General features: G+C 42.6%; 1 protein-coding gene across 7 annotated transcripts in view; it reads right to left on the minus strand.

Moving 5' to 3' along the window:
* The window catches only part of Klf7 (Kruppel-like factor 7 (ubiquitous)), a 92,898-nt gene that overhangs the window by 72,394 nt on the left and 3,192 nt on the right, over positions 1-17,312 (minus strand). The window lies entirely within an intron of this gene.

Raw genomic sequence — 17,312 nt, forward strand, 5'->3', positions numbered from 1 at the left:
ATGGTCCCTGGGCAAGGGTGACAAAGCCAGCCAGTTTTTGAACTATTTTAGGATATATTTGATTTTTTAAAAGAACATAACAGTGTTTTCCAATGAAGCTAACTGTCATAGTTATGAGCTTTGAATGTTGCTACTTGATCTGAACCATTTAACATTTTTTAATAGTTGAGCTTTTTTATCCTCTCTTAAAAATCAAAACTAAACCGTCAAAGTACACAATTATTTAAGTTTACAGAGAAAGATACAGCTCTCCAGATGGAGTTTATCCAGCTCATGACTTAAGCATTTTATGGCCACACTTGCCCAAAAGTCATATTGGTGGCTAAACCTAGTTGCATGCTCCAGTGTTCTGTTGCTTCTCTAATGCCACTGCTCAGGTGGGAAGTTGAGCTAAATATATGTCCCAAGAAATCCTTGAAGAAGTGGTCAGGAGGCTGATGACTATTATCTCAGCTTCACACCTCTTACTGTCTATTAGCCCAGCTTCACACCTCTTGATGACTATTAGCCCAGCTTCATCTCTTGATGACTATTAGCCCAGCTTCACACCTCTTGATGACTATTAGCCCAGCTTCACACCTCTTGATGACTATTAGCCCAGCTTCACACCTCTTGGTGACTATTAGCCCAGCTTCACACCTCTTGATGACTATTAGCCCAGCTTCATCTCTTGATGACTATTAGCCCAGCTTCACACCTCTTGATGACTATTAGCCCAGCTTCATCTCTTGATGACTATTAGCCCAGCTTCATCTCTTGATGACTATTAGCCCAGCTTCATACCTCTTGATGACTATTAGCCCAGCTTCACCTCTTGTTTCTTACAGAAATCTACAACCTAGACCATTGGAAGCTGTGAACTTCTGAGACCCTCACTGAATTCTACCTAAAGTCTGTCTACTCAAGTAGGCAGACCAAGAAAGTCCTGGTAGATGACACAACTGTCCAAAGTCATCCTAAAATTCAAACTTTACTTCAAAAGGACATGAAGGAACAGATATGCCTATGCCAAAGATAAATGGGCTAAATGCCCAATGGCCCAGTGTCCAAGCCTGACCTACAGTGTTTATTTGAACATTCAATATTTTTATTCTACCTTTGTTTAATAACCAGGGAACTACAATTCTTAAATTCTGATTATTTTCTTTTTTAAATTGTTTGTTTGTGTGTTTTGTTTGTTTGTTTTAGCTCCTCTTGAACTCTGAGACCTGTCAGAAGATTTTGTGTCCCTTATAGCAGCATCTGGCTGGCAGTGAATGGTAGCTTCCCCTTTAAATGGGCAAATACTGTACACAGCCAATGTTACCACCTCTCCAATAACTTTCACTCTGCCAGACTCTCTCCTTGGCTCCTGGTATCCATGCCTATGGCTCCAGCACTCTTTTCATTTGCTACTGTCTACCGTGCCAGGGAAATAATCTCCTCCCCTCGTCTATCCCCCAAACTGTTCTCCACTGTCTAAACTCTTGGTGATCCTACCATGTGCTACAACCCCAGTCTTTGCTCTGCCACCCCGCTCCAAGACCCTCTCGCAATGTCTTTGTTTTGCTTATAGCCACAAGAGAAAAGACATGTCTCAACACCCCTCTTGTTCTACCCAGAGCATGTGCACTTTCCAGCAGCCATTAAGGGCTGATAACTGCCTTCTCCTAGGTTCCATGTAGATGTGTTGGTTCCTTAGACAAGAATAAGAAATCGGAGTCAGTGACATGGCTCACTGGGTAAAAGTATTTTATGTGCAAGGCCGACAAGACAACCTGAGATCAAATGCCTAGAACCTAGGTGAAGGTTGAAAGAGAAAACTGACTCCACAAAGTTGTTCAATTACCTACACAGGTTCTCTCTCTCTCTATCACACACACACAATTAATAATAATAATAATAATTATTATTATTGTTTTAAAATCTTGTACAAAAAAAAATAAGAAATTAGTGGTACATGCTTTTGTTGCAGGATACTGAGACATCAATCTCAAAATAAATAGTAAACTAACTTCCTGCTGGCTAGCTTTCATAGCCCGAAGGTGCTATGGAGGCCACTGGTAGAGAAAAATCTACAATGGAATTACCTAGTGGCGGACTCTGCACACTGCAAAATCCTGCCCCGCATGATGTACCTACCTAGTGGTAGCATGACCTAAATATGGAGGTAACCAACCATCTTCTGCCTTGATTTGAGACCCACTCATGCCTGACACTGTGCTTGTCCAAAAGCCCAAGGCTAGGTAGGTCACAGGCCTTAATGTAAAACTTGCTGGTATTTTTGCTAAACACTCATGTTGTCAAAACCGCCTTCTAAATATTTGTGTATACCCACAGGTTAGGTAGTCTGAATTTTGGTCAGAATAGCTTCTTTTTCACTAGGCAGCAGTCAATGCCAAGACTGATCGCTGGTCACTGATCACTGAGAATGAGTGACTGTTGAGTACTGGCATAGTTGGCTTCAGCTGTCAAGGATGACACAAACCTAAGGTCAGCTGAGAAGAGAGAACCTACTGAAGAATTACTCAAATCAGAATGACCTGTGGACATGTGTGTTTAGCATTTTCTTAATCACTAGTTGATGAAGGAGAGCCCAGTCTACTGTCGGAGGTGTAGTCTCCTAGGCAGGTGGGCCTACATAATAGAGGTTTCTGCTTCTGTTCCTACCTCCAGGTTCCTGCCTTGGTGCCTGCCCCTTGATGACCGGCTATAACCTGTACACTAAAGAAAACATTTCGAAGGTGGTTTTGGTCAGTATTTGTTCACAGCAATAAAGATCAAACTAGGACAAGTGCTGAGCCCTAAGTGGGACATCTATACCAACCCCCACCCCGCCCCTGGACTCAGAGAATATCATGGGGAGGGGGAAGATGAACGTTAGAGGGAGAATAGGGAGAATCATTGTGCAATGTTGTCTCCTAGATATGGCAGAACTGCAGTACTTATGATCTCACAGCACCTATATGGCTATCTGTACAAGATCAAACAAGTGAACATTACATCATGGAGCAGGAAGTGTTTTGCAAGCACCCAACCCTAGCTGAGGAGCTATTGGCAGCTGACGGCAGGGAGAGGGCAATTTTCTTCTGGGGTATGGTCCTAGTAGGATGTCCGTGTTCCTTGGGTAGCCCCTCCTCTAGCACTGGTCACTGTAGATACAGCACTCTTGGTATGTCCCTGGTAACAGGAAGACATAAGAGAGTCACTTCCAGAAACCCAGAAGTCACCTCACTCCCCAGTGTTCCAGGGGGCACAAAATGAAAATGGCTTCAGTATCTGACACTTGATTCTCAAAGGCTTGTCAGCATAGGACCGATCCTGAACAGCAGATAAACATAGGCATCAGCTGTGAAGACTTCATGGAGCTTGGCCGGTCCAGTCAATGTAGTCTCTACGTCCTTTCTTACCTGCAGTAACCCCACCCAAGGTCAATATGGCCCTCCTATCAGAGAGTTCACACTCCTTTCCTGCCTTGTTATTCCCACCAAGGTCATCTCTGGCTAAGGCAAGAGGCCATAATCCAGCCAGCTACGTGCTGTTCTGTGCCTTTCTTAGAAGCGTGAGTAGCAGAAACTTGACAAGACTTAAGGGAAAGGGGCCTCTGCCGTCCCTTTAAGTCCAGGACTTCCTACCCAGGTGATTCCCAATCTTATCACAGAACAGCATGTGACAGTATACATTGTTAATGAGTCACTTAGCCACACAGATCTGCCTTTAGAACAGAGCTCTCACTTCCAACCCCCAAACCTAGCCTTTCTCCATCTCTGCGCACACATCACTCTACCAGACAAGAGATGTGCACGCACCTACCACAGCCCAGAAAGCAGGAGACTAGGGCAGCATGTGATGGCATACTAAGTGTTTACATCCATGTGCCACTCAGGACTGCAATCCTGTTATTACAGCACCTGCACTGCAGACAGGAGAAATAGTTTGATGGTTCACTGTGGTTTATTCTCAGATTTTCCACGCCACCATCACTTCAGTCTCATCTACAATCCACACTTCTACCAAGTCAGGGTACCTATCTGTAGCATCATTCCTAACTCAAGCTTCACATGTTTTAAATTTTCTTACTAAAAATGCTTGTTAATATGGGACAATCGTAAAATGAAAAGCATGAAGTTAAAACAAATATTATAAACTTTGAACCAAATGTCTGCCAATCAGATATCCTGGATCTGCAACCTGTTCTCTTCATCTTAACTAGTAATGACAGTGTTAGTAATACAATCAATCAAAAGAAAGGAAGGAGGAAGCATGGAGGCCAGAGAGGCTAAGGCAGGAGAGAGGCTACTCCAGAGGTGAATTACCCTTTGTATTAGAAGGATGTAAAGAAGCTGAGAGTGGACTGAATCTGTCTCCCAAGGTTGATTCTGTGTTTATTCAGCACTATGCTCACAAAGCCCCTTGCAGTGCAACCTCCCCTCCCCTCCCCTCAGCATTGGCTTAAGTAAGCCATGCTGAGCCTGTACCATGCACTGTGCTAACATGCAAATACGTTTACTTTATGGCAAAGGGGCTGAGGATTCTTGAGAGACCAATCCTGGCTTGGACTTAATGACCCTTAAAGCTCAGCCGGGTTATTTGCAAATCGAGGGGGAGGAGAAGGGAGACGAAATGTCTAGAGCTCCCTCCGAAAGTTTTAATCTTTATAAACCTGGGTCTCACAGTGCAAAGGTTGGAGGGAAACATCAACAGGCATTCATCTCGGGTCTAGCAAGTGGGCTGCACTCCATGTCTGGTTTGTAGGCTCCTTTCATGCCCGTATCCTGTCTATCGTTCCTTTTCTCCTACATTTTCATAGTAATTCGCTCCACAGTAATATAAATGGCACTTGGAGTTGAAAACTTGTTCAAATACACACGGATGGAGAAAAGGAGAAAGGAAGGGGAGGGGATGGGGAGGAAGGGGATGGGGAGGAAGGGGAGGAGGAGGGAGAGGAGAGGAGGGGGGGGAGATTGAGACTGACCTTGATTCACCATTTAGCAGCCAAGAATTTTACAAAAGAAAAAAATAGAGATTGGAGAAAAGAAGGGGAAATACTTCATATTATGTAAGTCACAGGGGCAGCTTTAAAGAGGGTAAAAATGACCCTGAAAAAATAAAAAGTCCCCATCTGGGCAACAATAGGGATATCCTTAGTAACACAAGGAAGCCAATATAAAAGAATAATTCCTTTAAGCACCCCTAATGTAAAATAGCATCCTGAAAGCACTAGAAAATAAAGGACAAGTGGCATGCTGGCAATTTCTGGAAGACAGCAGAGCACTTGAGACTTGGAAAGGACTTTATTATAATACTGGGACTTTTTACACAGAGAACATCACTTCTTTAAGTGAAATAAGTCCCACAAAGTCAACTTCCACAAAAAAAAAAAAAAAAAAAAAAAAAAAGGGCAGCTAAAGGAGAATTCTGTACATGTTTCTATATCAGGGTTTCTAAGAAAATCCCTGAACTGGTTATTCTGACACACACACACACACACACACACACACCAAAAAGTGTTTTCCCACCATTTGTTGGTTTAGTCTCTGAAAGAGGCTAAGGGAATCACCAGAACAAAATCATTTTTGGTTAATGAGTATGCAGTGCCTGACTGGGGAAAAAAAAATTTTAAGTGGTTGTTTTTGTTTTTGTTTTCTTTAATTCTCACATAATTTTATTTAATAACTTATTAATTTTATTTTTCACCATAAATAGTACTGAAGGGGTTGAGGAGTTTTGAGTTTTTGTTTTGCCTTTTTTTTTTCTTTTAAATTCCATTTTACTCCCACTCAAGACAAGGAGGAGGCTGCATGCTCAGGAAACTCAAAGTCACTTTCTTTCCAAGTTGGAAAATGTTGCAGAAACCAAGGAAGAATGACCGCTCGCTCACTTGGGAGCAACTGGGCCGCACAGGCGGGGGAGGGGGAGACAGATGGTCTTTTCTACCCCACATTTCCGTGATCTACAACAGAACCCGGATGACCAGGAAAAAGTGAGATGCAATTTGGAAATTGCCTTATAAAATAGAATCAGTCCCAAACAAAGACATTCAACAAGATGGAGAGATTAAAAAGAAAATTAAAATGGATCCTGAGTGATGGCGAAGTCAAAACTGTCCCTAGACAGTAGCTGTTAGGAGGTGACAGTGCCTCGAGTGCTTGGGGGTCAAACCCACATGCAGGCTTCCTGGGCTGTGATTGCAAATGAAGCCGGATAGGAACATGGGAGATGGGGTTAGCCTGACGAGTATGTCCAAAAACACCCAAAGTATAAAGAAAATTGGAATATGAATACTAGTCAAATAAGACAGAGCTTCAAGTCAGTCAGTTTCCTGTTTATGTATCTGATTATATCATAGCTCCTAGTTCTATCTCCATAGTAAACCTTAGCAGACTGAAGAGGAGAAAAAGCCTTTGGAGGAGAAACACGAGAAGAAACGCTGTACATAGCAGAGCCAAATGCTAGAACTACATTGCACAGGGAAGCAAAGTTAAGCAGAAAAATTAAATAACATTAGGAGGAAACTCCTCTTCTGTTGTATACCTTGTTCAAATGACTCACTGTTTCAAGAACGAATTAAATTATACTCTACTTAAATGAGTTACAGAGGATGGGGGTGAGAAGAGGAGGGATTTGTGCTAAAAAGAAATAAATAAATAACTTCAGTGGTCAAATCTGACATGAAATTAAAAAAAAAAAATGCCCCCTAAAAACAAAATCCTCAAAATGCCAAAAACAAAAGCAAACGACAAAACCTGTTAAATGTATACCTAAACTGCTAAAGAAAGCCCTGAATAAGATATGACACATGCCGGGCGGTGGTGGCGCACGCCTTTGATCCCAGAATTTGGGAAGCAGAGGCAGGCAGATTTCTGAGTTCGAGGCCAGCCTGATCTACAGAGTGAGTTCCAGGACAGCCAGGGCTACACAGAGAAACCCTGTCTCGAAAAACCAAAAAAAAAAAAAAAAAAAGATATGAAGATATGACACAGGAAGTCTGGGGTTTCCATTGTACAGACAGGAAAAGTTAGGCTCACACAGCAGCTACTTCACTGTGTGTCTGCTGTAAACTATATGATTTAATGTCTAAGCTCATAGTTCCTTCCAGATACTATTCAAAGGAAAAGGTTTTAGAAAAGGCTGTTCCATGTCTAGGTATTGGTTAATACAATAAGACAATGTCTAAGCTTACAAGTATTGAAAGTCTAAATCCAGAGGAAAGCACTATCCCGAGCACTGTGCAGTGGCTTGACATCTTCCCAGGACAGTCCATGAAGTGAAGGAGGGATGAGAACACCTTAACCTAGAGTCAAACGGAAGGGAAGCAACTAGCCAAGGAACTCTGCGGGGCAGAGGTTCCTAATCTGTGAGTCAAAACCTCCTTTGGTCACATATTAGATATTCTGCATATCAGATACTTATGTTAGGATTCATAACCGTAGCAAAATTACAAGTATGAAGTAGCAAAAATAATGTTATGGTTGTGGGTCAGCACAACCTGATTAAAGGGTCACAGCATTAGGAAGGCTGAGAACCTCTGCTTCAGGGAGACTGCCATTCACTCTTCAATCAGACTCCCCTAGCTGGCTTCTCTATCTCTAAAAAGACAAGAGATGCAAAAATCTACTAAAGGAAAGAGTGCAGTCTACACCAGGCTGGCATCTGTCAAATAAACCTCTTCATAGGCTCTGAATTAAACCTTAAATTCCAAGATATAATCTTTAAGTTTTATAGCAGTGTATGTGCAGCTAAGCCCCCTCCCCAAGAGAAAACTCCCAACATGAACAACCATATCAAACGATTGCTTTTCAGAGGCCTATTCACAAACACCCCACTTTATCACAGGAAGAATATTCCTCGTGTATATGAGTGCTTCCATTATGTCTTATTTGAAGGAGGAAAATGAAATAAAATTCCTATCCAAGATATTTATAGATCTCATAAAACCTGATTTGTTCTCAGGAGCTGCTGTAAGCTCAGTCATCAGGTAAGCTGGAAATGGGAGGTGTGGTAACTAGCACTGTATTATGTTATATGTGCCTAATTCTGGCTCTCAGAAAGGGGGTGGGGGTGGGGAGAAGAGAGAAGGGAGAGAAGAGTGGAAGTAACTTATACATAAGAAGGGTGCAAAAGAAGGGTGGGAAAGCTCCGATATCTGTATGAACAAGCCAAGAAAATCCCAAGGATGTCAACCACCCTAGGTCCAGCTTCTGGGGTCAACATATTCCTTTTCCTAGTTCTAAGTACTAAGAACATTTGCTGAGTGACTTCTATGCCCTAGGCTGGGTCACAGAACCAGCTCTTAGGAATCAGTCTTGGCAATGACCTTCTCCAGGTTCCAGATACGCATCCGTGTAATGCACCCGGACCGTGCATGCACCCGGACCGTGCATGATTGAGAAAACCAAGGTTCAAAAAGCAAGATCTAGGGTCGGGGGTGGTGGCACACCCCTTTAATCCCAGCACTTGGGAGGCAGAGGCAGGCGGACTTCTGAGTTCAAGGCCAGCCTGCAGCCTGGTCTACAGAGTGAGTTCCAGGACAGCCAGGGCTATACAGGGAAACCCTGTCTCAAAAAACCAAAAAACCAAAAAACCAAAAAAAAAAAAAAAAAAAAAAAAAAAAAGGAAGCAAGATCTACATACATCTATACATCTTTACAGGTATACTGGTCCCAAGCCATATCTCTGACTTCTATTCACGTCTCCCACCAAACTAAGGGTCAGTATCCATATAACACCTGAAAGTGTTGGAGATCTATCTAGGTTTGGATTCTGCCAAACCACTTTCATGGCATGTGATTTTAAGTAAGCTACAGGATCTAAAACCACAGTGACTCCATCTGTAAAGTGGGGACAAGCAGAAATCTGTGTCTCCCATGGTTGTATAGAAGATAAAATGCAATGGCATATATACTCAAAGGAGATAATCTCTGGGAAGTATCTGACGGGTATTAGTATTATTTTGATGTTTTGTACGATGGTAAGAATAGTAACCAGAAGCAAGAAGGGCAGACGCAGGCATACTCTTACACCACTTTTGCAACTTGTTTACTGTTCAGCCACTGTAAGATAACTGGCTTCATCATCTCCACCTCAAGTTTCTCACCCCTGAGTAGGAAATTCTGTAATATTTGCCTGCTTCTCAATTACACAAGAGGCCATGAGCCCCTCAGAACTTTTAACTTCAATATATCTGCTTGTGGAGATGCTCATAAACAAATATGAAACTCTTTATCATGGAATAAACTATCTCTTGGTCAGTAGTAAAGGAAGTACAAACCTTGAGTCGCAGGGGAAGACAGACAGCTAAGGACTGACAGGTTTTGAGTGCAGAACGCAGTGACTCGATCCAACACTGAGCAGGATCTCCTATGGTTCACAGGAGAGCTGCTACCCACACCGCCTCCTCACAGACCTCCCATGCCCTAGGAGGAGCTGTACCCCTCGAGCAGCCACTACAGTGCCAGGTGAATAAAACATAAAAGCTCAAAATGTATAGCTAGGTAGAATCTATTTCTGTTCTTTTGTAGATTGTGCACATCTGCTGCCTCTCCAAAAATAAGCAACAAGACGATGACCATTCCATTGAATTCTGCACTCTCCGCCCTGGAAGGTGAACATGAGTAGGGTCAAGAGCAGGCGGGCACTCTCTTGCAGGGCAATTGCTCCTCCATGGCTAATTGCCATTTTCACAGCTGGGCTGTGCTTTCCAAAAAAGCATCCTTCAACTGCGAGCCCTGAGCTCTTCTCCTGGTGGTCTCTCTTGCCCACCATGCCCCTTCAAAGGCAGTTTATAGATAAAAGGACAAAGCTCCAGGAGATACCATTTTGCAAACATCACAGTTTGAGAAAGAGGCATTTCTAAGGCTTCTTTGTGAATGTCACCACATGTTCATACTCCTTACCACAGGAGTCAAGCCTTGCATGGATCTGGAGGCTGCCTCTTTGCCTGAATGTCCTCAGTAGCAATTTTTCTGCAGTTTATTTTTGTCCCTCTTACTACCAGGATAGCTCCTTTGATCATACACACACACACACACACACACACACACACACACACAAATTCTAACAGTGTGGTAAGAAAAATGGAGAAGCGGTACCTAATGCCTATCTGTATGATCTGACAGGCTACATCCATTCATAGATTCCTTTAAAACCATGGAGAGTGGTTTTAAACTAAGGTAAGTGGAAAATCATGAACACAGACTTACCGAGAACAAATTATCTGAAATGTCATATAACTGGATATTAAAGCCCAACACCACAAAGCTTCCAGAAGTGGAATTTGACCAGGTTAAGCAAACTCAGGGTGGGTCAGAGGAAATGTGAGCCAAACAGAACTGCCTTAGACACACCAAGTCTGGAAAGCCAAAATATGAAGGGTGGAACACTTGGGCAGTTACCCCTAACAAATGAGCTGGATGAAGAATAGTTATCAGCTCTGTTCTGCTTTGTTAGAAATATCTGGCAATCTTATAATTCAAATTATACAAGGCATAAAGTGATCTGATGAAGGGGGGGGCCCGTGACTAGCAGTTAACCCTCTGTATAGCAATGGTTCAAATCCGAGGCTGCATACTGGAATCAACTAGAAGCCTACAAACGTGGAAGTCTCATTGAGTCCCTCCCAACAAGACCCCAATTTGCTTGGTCTATGCAACTGAATACCACTGTTAAAAACTTAAATCTTAAACAATAGCCACAATAATCATTCAAGTAACTATGGAATTTCTACTGGACTCACAAAACCCCAGATTAAATATTAAAGGGTAATTATCAAAATCATAACAACTCTTTTTTAAGCAATATAACCTAAGTGGAAAATGTTACAAGAAGAGAAATATCCTACAGAAATAAGAGTTGGACAAAAAATTGTGAAAAATCTTAGCAGTTGCTATTGACTAAAGACCAGGGAGACAGGGGGCCTATTTCCTGAGAAATATAGTCACTGTCTAAAAGTTAAAGGATATAAATTTAGACCATCAGTTCTCAACCTGTGGGTCGAAACCCTTTGGAGTTCGAATGACCCTTTCACAGGGGTCACCTAAGACCATCAGAAAACTCAGGTGTTTACATTACAGTTCATAACAGTAGCAAATTAAATAGTTATGAGGTAGTAGCAAGTAATTTTAGTAGCCATAATTTTATGGCTTTAGGGTCACTACAACATGAGGAACTGTATTGAAGGGTCGCAGTATTAGGAAGGTTGAGAGCCACTGATTTAGTCAAAGAGGAGTATGGAGGGGAAAGAGGTGGAAAAGGAGGAAAAGGAGAACCCTAAATTAAAAACAAAGGTGTCGAAAGCGACACATCTCATTTGGATGGTAATCTGTCACTCAGAAAAGTAGGAAGGATGTGCTAACTTTACACAGGCCCAGTCTTGGACCAACTTGATACTTAGAGGTTTTGGACCCATCCTGTGTGTAAAATGGAGGCACTAGAGGCTTGAAAGCTGACTACAGAAGGTGACTGGGGTATGAAGGTAAACCCAGAGCACTGGCAGAGGGGACCAAAACTGAAGGCCCATGCTAACATACCAAAGACAACTCAATGGGAGACTGATATTAACTCCTAGGGTTCTTCAATCTAGAAGTTTCTTTACTCCAGAGTATACAGAGAGCTGTGAAAGACGGCTGGGTAAGTTGAAGCTAGATCATGAGAAGGGTCCTCATATCCACAGAAGGAGCAGGGAGAAGAAAAGTCAAAGGTAGAAATCAAAGGGATGGGACTTTGAAGTGTCCTCAGCTGTGACAACAGTGAGCAACCCTAAAAACCCTTGTGGCATATCTCTAATTCAAACATGAGGACCCCCAGAGACAGAGCAGAACACGGCTTTGAGAAAATAAGGAAGACTTCAACTGTAGGGGAGAAACTTCAGTTTCTAAGCTCTTGGCATAAGAGAACCATGAGGTGAGTTCCAGGAGAGAAGGTCTCCCATCAGGACCAGCAGGGAGTGTGAAGGGGTAGAGGAATAAACAGAGAAGTCTGCCCTCCCTGCGTGAGACGGCAGATGGATGAATGTCCATACACTGTCTGTGACACTGAACTTCCTCCTGCTTGATGAGAAAGGATAGTAGTACCTTTTGCTTAACTTTATATAACATTCCAACCTCACATCTACCCACATCTCCAAAAAAGTCAGAACACAAAAGATTGTTATGAACTGGGCCATGAACAGGTGGTTGTTTTACACAGTCCCTTGGTTTTATGCAAGATGTCACTGTCACAGGGCCATTTCACAGTTGCTGCTTTCTATCTCAGCCCATGTCTGCCTTTTATCCATCCTCTAAGGACAAACATTTTGATGCACCTGCCCACCCATTTGTAGTCTTAAAAGGTAACACCTTTTTTTTTTTTTTTTTTTTTTTTTGAGTAGCATTATTACTTTGGGGGCTCTTGCCTTCCCCCACACATAAAAAGAACATATTTTTACTGTTTCAAAATTACTACAGAGTATTGAGAGTTGGAGAAGGATGACATTAAACTACTCTATGCTTTGATCTAGGGCCCAGGCAATGCCAATGTGTTTGTTAGTTAGTTAGTTACTTTGTTTGTTTGTCTGATACTGGTACACAGAAGTAACAGGAATATTTTCTCATGTCTCTTTAAATGGTAGGATGAGAAATAAGCATTGGTTTGAAACTTACTCCAGTGTCTGAGCCCTGGGTCTCAGAATCAACAGTGCTAACATGAACCTGAAGAATGTAACACCTCCTTTGGCTGTGACATCCACAGTGATTCAACTCTAGTACTTCAGAGCTAAATAAACCAAAACCCCTTTCAGGATTTGAAATGATAAAATTCCAGGTTCTGAGCTCTGTTTCAAGCTAGAGGCCAGACTTTCAAGATGACCCTCAGGAAATGTTAATGAATCCATATTCAGAAATAGATATTGCATGTGGCTCAACATTAATTGTTTTAATTACGTCAAGTCATTTCCGAATGACACAGACACAAACGCCATTTCCTGGACATTATGGACATGTGAAGTCACACTGTTGCTTACCAGCCCCCACTATGCCCAGAGCTAAAAGCATGCCCACAACAGAGCTAAGCAAATCTCATGCCTGGTTTATATAAACAAGCCCCATGGGTTTTGTTTGTTTTTTAAACAAAAAAAAACAAAACAAAAAATAAGACAAGGCAGACTAGTATTCAAAAACAGTACTGAAGAGTTCATTTTTTCAGTGTTCTCTTATTCTATATCAATTAATTTTAAATGTGCCCTCTTCTAGAATGAAGTGGGGCAGAATCTACATCCTTTTTAACTTTGCATCACCCAAACAGAACAGTCTGCATAAATAAGGGCTTAGGAAATTAAACATTTAACACGGAATAGACTTAATATAGTTTTATACAGAATACTTTATTGAGAGCAAAGTCTCACACTGCCACACTGGGTCTACTGGCAGCTCAATCAGGAATGGTTTTTCCCCCATTCTCATCTCAAGGAGGTGAACACTGGGACTCATTTCCCAAGGCAGCTGCTGACTCTGCACACACCTATAGCATGTGGCAGACAGAGCTCCTATAACAGAGAGTAGGACAGACAGACTGCAGACCACCAGACCAAGTTCTTAGGCTCACATCAAATGACAAGCCAGCATCTTGGGTAGCATACTACCCGAGGCAGTAGAAGTGATGTTGCAAGGTAAGAGGCAGGAACATCAAGAGAGGAAGATCAGGACCACTCAGGCACACACACTTCTAAAAAGTGACAATACTTTATGTGGGGGACTCCTACATGAGATTTAATAAGAATATTTTCTCATGAGGATGTTCTAAGAGGGGAGAAAGTAGTGTTTTCTAGCTTGTCAGTGTTATATACATTCCGATTAGGTATCAGGAGGAGCTCTAGAGTTTTCTGGGTCCTTTTTTGGCAGAGTGGACTGGCAATTGAGGTGAACACATTTTTACCTGTTTATGCTAAGCAAGCACTAAGCTGACTTGGGAGAACAAAGGGACACAAAGTCTCTGCCCTCACCGTCCAGGCATGGCTCCCATTAAATTAGGGAGCTGTCCTAAACTTTCAGCAAATCCTAAACATGCATGCTGTTGGAGTCAGAGCTACCGCTGTAACTGTAGCTGCAGCTGTAACTCCAACAGCAAGTGAGTTGGAGCTACAGCGAGTGAGCCAGCATCAGGGAGACACTGTATGCAATCATCAACGATGGATCCAGTGACAGTGATTAAAACCTCCAGACATTCTATGTTAACCAGAGGTGGGAACATCTACCAACTAGCTGGCCAAATAGCAGAGCAGGTATCCCACCAACATGAGCTGGCTGGGACTGGCCAAAGTATGCTTTGTACTAAACAAGAGGGATTCTGTGAAGGGGGACTTTTCAGATTGGTAAGAGAATGGCTATTAAAAGCTCCATTCTGACCCTCTTTAAACTATCTCCATTTAAGTGGAGAAGCAAATTAGCTTCAACAGGCATTTCTATTTAGAAGGGGGCTGGGAGAGAAGAGCCCACATTTGAACACTTAAGGTCTCCAACATGCCCATCCATAAATCATCTCAGGGCAAAGCTGTCAGCCTGTATCTTCTACTTCGCCTTTTAAATGGATAGGACCCCCCCCCCATCATCCCTCTCTCCTCAGGGTGGTGAGTAGGGGTGTGTGATACATGGAGAACAAAGAAGGGTGAGTTCCTCTCCCTTACTAAGGACAGGTGTAGAAGCAACATCTGCACTGACATCCTTTCTTACTTTAAAACACCAAATGGCAGACAGGTAGACTGAAGGATTAAGTGCCCACATGAAGATGTGTGTATGAAAAGAACATAAAAATGAATCTATTACAAAAAGGCTAAGTGTGTGACTGATGGCACTCACACGTGCTCTCATTTTTAAAGCCACGTTTCTGTAGTGGCTGCATCTTTATAAAGAAAAGCTGGAGAATCAGGGCAGTTTTGATTCTGTTTCAAAAAAAAAAAAAAGATTTACAGTAATTGACGAACACACAAATCACATACAAAAATAAATAAATAAATAGCCAGCTATTTTATTCTTTCAATGTGGTTACCAAGGCTCCTTTGTGTCTACAAATTTCTCAGGGTGGTGCTGCTGCCAAGAAATTCTAATTAATGATAAGGTTTTCTGCAAATTGGGACAGTGGCAAACCTGCGGATACACAGACCCTGCAGTTTGCTTTGTCTTTCTGGTTGAGACAGCACCTGGCTGCCCGGTCTGTGGAAGGCAATGGGAGGGGAAGATCACATAGAGGGAGAAGAAACGTGGCTCACAGACCAAATCCCAGCTCCCGGTACTATGAGGCTGTTCTTGGAAGGCAACCATTTCTGTAGGTTTTCCCCTAGAGATGCCTCATACCAAAAGCCCTCATAAAAAGTGTTTCAGGATGCCTGAAACCAAGATGAAATTGCAGAGTTACAGGGACACTTCAATCCTTACAGAAGCCAAGTGTGCCATTAGTTTAAAACAATGGGGGACTGGGGGAGGAGGGTAGAATGTTCTATGATTTATTTATTTGTTTCCAGTAGCAGTGGAAAATTTTTCTCCAAGCAAAACGGAGGCCTGAAATTGACCCCATTTGCCAATTATGAATCAGCATTAACAGTGATCATAATGCCATAGGAGTTTTCAAGTAAGCATGCCATGCTTCCCAATGGCATGGAGCAAACAATACTCAGAATCATTACTTGGACTGTCCTTATGAAACAGCATGCTGGGAATAAAGACTATAAAAATTCTACAGCTCTGTAGAATCTGGAAGAAAATGAAAGTGTTATATATGAAGTGCTTTTTACTTTCTGAGTCAGTAGCCAGTTCAAAGAGTCCAACTTCTCTTGTAACATTGTGGATGTATCTCCCTTTATCATCAAATGGTACCCTAAAATCTACTCTAGCTTCCGTCCTAATCTCAACTGTTTTCAACGTTTGATCAAACAGCTTTTGAAATATTTCCTATAAGTTTTCAGGCCGGCAGCCTTCAGAGCTGTGTCAGATGAATGTCATAAATAACAGACCACATAGGCACATAAACACAGTATAATTTACAGTTACACGACAGGCAGAGATGATATTACTTGGGCCAAGTGCTTGGGCATGCAGTTAGAGCTCAGAGATGGAGAGCAGTGGATCTGGGATGTCCATCTGGGAGCTGGAATCCTGGTTGAGTATCCCTGTCCACGAATTCACATTAAAGTGACACAAGGTAGTACTGTCTCCATCGCTGCCTTTGCCATAGGCTCACTGACAGAGGAAACTATCCCAGGGCCTAAGTTTGAAGCGACATGGACAAACAGTCCCTCCTCGGTTTTCCAATGCACAGATGTTCTTGGGTTTATCATTCAAAGCCATTCTCTAGAAACCAAATTAGATTATCAGGATCTCCACACACACACACACCCTCCTCCTGGGCGCATGTCCCCGAGTATATTGCTCGCTTTAAGAAAAACATCCAATAATGATTCCTCATTTGACCTCTAAAATCTGATTACCCCAGAGCATCGGGAAACTTCCTTCTGCCTGGGGTTTTTGTAGCAACCTTCTTGAGCTGTTTTGAGCAAAGGAGTCTCAGAATTTCACCATCTGGTTAATTTTGAGCTAGCAGTTGCATAAAACCACCGCTACCCCCCTAAGAGTCAGAAGCAAGGGGCTGTGGAGATGGGGAGGAAGGAAGAGATAAAGGCTAAAGGTTTCGTCATCAGCATGAACTCAGGATCCTAGAACAGAGTCCTGAGCAGGGTGCTCCAGGCCATGGTACCTTGTTTAGAAGTGCTTGCCTGCAAGTTATGTTTCCATGTGGACTTGGGGAGGGGTATTAAGATGAGAGAAGATGGCAGCTGGAGACAGTTGAGACAAGAAATAAGAAAGAGGGTGGAAGTGAAAATTCCTTTGCCTGGCGATGTGTTTAAAAAAAAAAACTAAGCTAGGTTTCTATAAGGGGGAGGAGGGAGAAGGAGGAGGGGGAGAGGAAGAGCAGAGCTGGCTTCTGAGGAAACAATAGATCTAATACATCCCTAATTGTCAAGCCAGTGATGTTTCCTTGAAGCTGTACCTTCTGGATCCTCCAGGCAGATCTAGAAAAGCAGGTTTCCTCTAAAGAAGCCCCCACCCCCAGCCCCACGAGCAGGCTTTACTACCCTGAAAACTGGAACCAAAACAAAGTTGTGTGATTCATCTGGAGGGAACGTTGTAACAAATAAAGCCAACTTTCTTCCCTCCAACACTACTTAACAGTTAGTCACAAACAAGGCCTGCCTCGGGCATGCTGACTAAATCAACAGATTCCCTTCCCTAACTAGTCTAGACTGTAGTTAATATGCAACTGATTCCACACCAGTGGGCTGACAGGGTGAAAAGAAGGCTGTTTAGGGG

The sequence above is a fragment of the Mus musculus genome, chromosome 1 (genome assembly GCF_000001635.26).
Source record: "Mus musculus strain C57BL/6J chromosome 1, GRCm38.p6 C57BL/6J".
NCBI lineage: Eukaryota > Metazoa > Chordata > Mammalia > Rodentia > Muridae > Mus > Mus musculus.